Here is a 5,226-nt window from a genome sequence, read left to right as displayed (position 1 = left end):
AACAACAATACAGGCTGGAGAGGATGTGAAGAAAGAAGGATGTGAGGTACAATGTGATACAACCATTGTGCAAATCAGTATGGAGTTTCCTCAGAAAGCTAAAAACAGAACTGTCAGGTACTACCAGCACAGGCTGGAGCCTTCAACAGAGGGGCCTGAGCTGCCAGGCACAGCTAAGGACTCTCAGGCTACAGGAGGCCACTCCCATTCCAATCCCAGTACACCTGAACTTAGGGTCTGCCCATAGTCCTGTAACCTCTGGCCAGTTGCCTAGGAAACAGCCAGTACCTTCACACCGCCTATCCCCCTGAGACCCTAGATCACTTGATCCCTCCTGCCATTGCCTACCTGCTGGAAAGAACATCCCCAGGCATAGGTTAGCAATATTTAAACCCACCAATTCCTTAAGGTCCTTCCCCCACCACACTCAAATGCTTATAACCCCATTTCCCTGACAACAAACCAAGTGCTCCTCTCTCCCCCTCCCACCTGCCCCTGTCTGTAAAAATGGGGGGGGGGAGGGGAGCTCCCGGGTTTTTTTTAAAAGAGGCAGGGTGGGAGACAGTTTAGAAGGGGTATTGCAGGAACCCCTTTTTCATTAGGGGAGTGGTTGTCAGTTTGACCTGAGAAGCCTATTAGGCTGATGGCAAATTGTGAGTGGTTCCTAAATAGCCATTGTATGTCAGCGAGGGAGAAGGGAGTTATGATAGTGTTAGGTTCTTTACCCAAGGTTTGGAGTGCCTGATCTTGTCTGATTTTAATCATGGCCATGAGGGCATCAGTCTCTGTTAATACACGTGGGGTACTGCCAGTGGAGGTGTGTAGCCATTCCATTGGCCCTGTCTGAGGTATGGTAGTGTAGAGTAAACTTTTGGCTTTATTGGCATTTTCTTTTAGGGTCCACTGAAACTGCTTTTTCATGTACCTTCCAGCAATCATAATCCATTGCCATGGTGATGCCTGCATAGCAAGAATCACCTCTGGAACAGTAGTCATGTTGGTAACATCTGCTCCCCAGGTAGGAAACATGAAGCTCTTTGCCCGATCGCTGAAACGAGGCCCCTCAATAGTGACCATTGTCCCCCTGGAGTGGCAGTGAAGTCCTAGCTTCTTAGCCATCTCTATGAGGACGTCTCGTTTTGGGGCAAAATGGCTCAGCCATTGAGATATGGCATACGCTCCGGGTATAGGAACGACTTCCATTGTACAAGGTCTGAGGTCTTCTGGATGTCCTGTTAATGAACTGACCAATAATGACAATATCGCCAGGCTGAATCTCTTCCCTCAAGGAGCCACAAGCTGTAGTCACTATGACCTGTGTGCAACCCTCTTCCTTCAAAGCCCAGATGTTCACCTAGTTGACTTTTGAAGGTATTATGGTGTGCTGCCTCCCATGTCTTGCAAGAAGGACACAATCAATGTTTTATATCTTCCCCCAAATTAAGGCATCAGATGGCTTGCCAAATGTCTGCATGGGATTGGACGGGAAGGGATGGGTTGTGGTGGAAAGCGTGGCCCTGGGCTAAAGCAAACCTAACCTGTCTGATGCTCATAGTCTTTACCAATCCCAGTACTGTTTAAAAGTCCAAAGTCTCTTCTGAGATTCTAGGCCATCTTTTAATATGAGCCTGTAAAATCAAAACAAGTTGAATACATCTAACACATAATAGTACAGAGTAAATATGTCCACAGCAGAAAGAAGGTGTAACAAAGAAAAACAAAACAAAATACAGGACCAATACATGATAGAAAACAAGCAGGGCAAATAGCAAACCCTGAAGCTATGCTCAAAATTCTGCCTCTCTACTTGGGCTACTTACAGCCTTGGTAAAAAGCTGTCCCAACCCAGTAGTCTCCTTGGTGGCTATCCTGGCATCTCCAAAATCCCAGGGTCTCCACTGAAACCCATATTCATCTTCATGGCTCCATTCCATGGCAGCTCATGACCTCTATGCAGAGACTATGATCCTATGTATTTATGCCATATTCAATGACCCTCTCTTTATTATATTTGTCATACTTCCAAAATCAGTACCAGGTTGACCACTAAATTGTTAACCCAGGAAAGAATAAAGCTGACATTGAGCGGCAGGAAAAACTCCGTCAGCATTCTTCCTTCAAGCTCCCTCATTTCACAGTCAGTGTGCCTTCTACTGTCCAATGACGAACAGTTGGCCCAACCTCAATGGTGGTAATCTCTCAAAGAATTGCAACTGAAATTTGCAGTCTCCATACTGAGGCTCTAATCCTGCTCACATTAACCCAGTCCATTACTTTTAAATATTTTATTTTATTTTTTATTTTTATTTATGAGAGAAAGAGAGAATATGAGCATGTCAGGGATTCCACCCATTGCAAACAAACTCCAGATGCATGCATCCCCTTGTGTATCTGGCTTATGTGGGTCCTGGGGAATCAAACTGGGCCTTTTGTCTTTGCAGGCAACACCTTAACTGCTAAGCTATGTCTCCAGCCCCCAGTCCATTACTTTTAAATTCCATTTTGTTCAAGTTCTTAGGATTCAGGCACAGCATCTAGACTCTCACAATAACTGCTTCTGGCCCAGCTCCAACAAAGCCCTCTTTTCCCCTCAGAAATCTCATAACCAAAGCCTCTGTAGGCCACAGTTCTTTCTTTATTTTTTATTTTTTCACAGTTCTTTCTGTATTTGGGTCTTCTAATCTCTCACCAGAATGGCCCATCAAGCTCTTCATATAGTACTGTAAGATTTCTCTAGCCTAATGTTCTAAACCATTCCATAATCCTCCCATATATCACATCCAAAAGACTAGTAGCTACATGGTCAGGTTTTTTTGTTTGTTTGTTTGTTTGTTTTTGTTTTTTTGAGGTAGGGTCTCACTCTAGTCCAGGCTGACCTGGAATTCACTCTGTTGTCTTAGGGTGGCCTTGAACTCACAGAGATCCTCCTACCTCTGCCTCCTGAGTGTTGGGATTAAAGGCGTGCGCCACCACGCCCGGCAATGGTCAGGTTTTTAATCAGTAACAACTCCAATTTTCTGTTGTAGTAACCCTTCATGTTGCTTAGACCAAACAACTGACAGAGCAGCATAAGGGAGGAAAGGGTTTATCTAGGTTTACAGTCTCAAGGAAAAGTTGAATCATGGCAAAGAAAAGGATAGAAGAGGCTGGAAATCCCATCTTGCCACAGAGACTCTCAGAAGAGTGAGCTGTGAGCTGCTGAGGGGGAAGCTGGGCTAATAAACCTCAATGTTCATCCCAATGAAACACCTCCAGCAATGCTCCTCTTCCCAAATTGCCACTAGCTGGGATCAAGAATTCAAAACACATGAGGCTATGGAAGACATCTCATTCAAATCACCAAAAAAGTAGATGGGGGAATAGTAGGAGGGAAAGGTTTAAGCAGGGGTAGGGGTAGGAAAATGAGAAAGAAAGGGGGTGAGTTAACTAAAACTAAGGATGCATGCATGATAAGCCCATACCTACTACATTGTAAACCATTTAAAAGCAGTACCTAAAAATTTTGAAAAATGCTACCCTACATGGATAGATAAAACTATTCCCAGAAGCCATAGATTCTTAGTTAAAAACGACACTGACATTGATAAGATACCTCCCTAATGAGTTGTTGGTCAGGAAGACTATAGAAGTCCTTCAAGCATTATAACCTATTGCCGTTTTTCTTGTCTACAAAAACTAGATAATTCTGTAGTGCTGAATATACCATGTGCTTCAGTTGTAGGACATGGAGAACTAAAGCTAGAAAATTCCTCCCTGCTTGCTAGCTTTCATAGTTCAAGCTGCTGAGGGAGAAAAGTATTAACAGTCCTACTCAGCCATGCACCCTGTGCATTCCACAATCAACTTTCAAGGCAAGAGTAGTATGACTGGCACAAGAGTAACCAACTGCTTTCTGATTGGATTTAAGGCTCATTCCACAAGGGGTAATTCATATTTGATCCTATAAATCTGGGTAAAAGTCTATAGCTAGTAAGGACACAGGCCCTAATTGAAGGGGAACCTTCAACTGTTTCTATGCTAAGTGGACAGGTTGGTCCAAACTACCTTTTAAATATTCATGGTTTTTTCTCCTATTAATACTGCTCTCAGCCTTGACACAGAAGCTTCTTTCTGCAATGGGCAGAAGTCACAAAGATGCACAGCTGGCAAAATTGCTGAAAACAAGCGACTATTTTACATTCAGCTCTAAACAGGGCATCTACATTACCCTCTCCAAACTTTAGAGAACCTCTTGGAAGCGTGGGTGGAAGAAGGAATGCAAGAACTAAAAGATAGGAACAGTGTTGTGGAATGATGTCTTCTGGATACAATATGGACTCTAGAGGTCACAGCAGCTTTGGTTTCATGGACAAGACTGAGCTCATCAACATCTCATCATGGATGGGGGAGGGGCCAACAAGCCCTCATAGGGCAGCTATTGGTAGTTGCTGAAGGAAGGAGAGTCATGTTCTTCACTGAGGTCACCACTGCTTATCAGTCTACATGCCAGTAAATAACCTTATAAGCAGCTCTAGTTTAACTCAATATATCACACAAATTGAAAGTCATGAAATTTTAGGGGATTAGTTTAGAAGAAAGGTTTTAGTGGGAGTGGGGATGAATAAAGACAAACTAAGATATAAACATTCATAAAATTATCAAATAAAAATTTAGAAGGATAGACTACATACAAAGAACACTACATATTGTTAAGGATGAATAATAGCAGTATGAAGAACTCCATGGAAATCATAAAATGAAGCTGAAAACAATAGCTTGCTTTCTTTCTTTTTTCCCTGAGGAAGGGTTTCACTCTAGTCCAGGCTGACCTGGAATTGACTATGTAGTCTCAAGGTGGCCTCCAACTCACGGTGATCCTCCTACCTCTGCCTCCTGAGTGCTGGGATTGTGCACCACCGTACCAGGCAACAATAGCTACTTCCATATGAGTTTTTGGAATGCCGGAATGTGATGAGAAAGAAGAATCCAAAGAATTTCAAATATTTTATTTTATTTCTTTTCTTTTACTTTTTTGGTGTATCAAGATAAGATCTCACTCTAGCTCAGGCTGACCTGGAATCAAATATTTTATTTCTTAAATTGGGTAGTAGATATGTGAACCTTTAATGCTATTCTTTATATACGTATTAGAAATATTACATAGGAACCTGAAGTATAAAAATATACTATTTCTGAAGTATAAAAATATATTGTTTCTAGTAAGGTGTGGTAGTATACACCTTTAAT

General features: G+C 42.4%; 1 pseudogene; it reads right to left on the bottom strand.

Annotated features, from left to right (window-relative positions):
- Window positions 1–540: 540 nt before the first annotated feature.
- Window positions 541–1,474, bottom strand: LOC101604774 (annotated as a pseudogene).
- Window positions 1,475–5,226: the final 3,752 nt, after the last annotated feature.

Source organism: Jaculus jaculus, chromosome 7, assembly GCF_020740685.1.
Source record: "Jaculus jaculus isolate mJacJac1 chromosome 7, mJacJac1.mat.Y.cur, whole genome shotgun sequence".
NCBI classification, from domain to species: domain Eukaryota; kingdom Metazoa; phylum Chordata; class Mammalia; order Rodentia; family Dipodidae; genus Jaculus; species Jaculus jaculus.
This window is presented reverse-complemented; position numbering and strand designations above follow the sequence as displayed.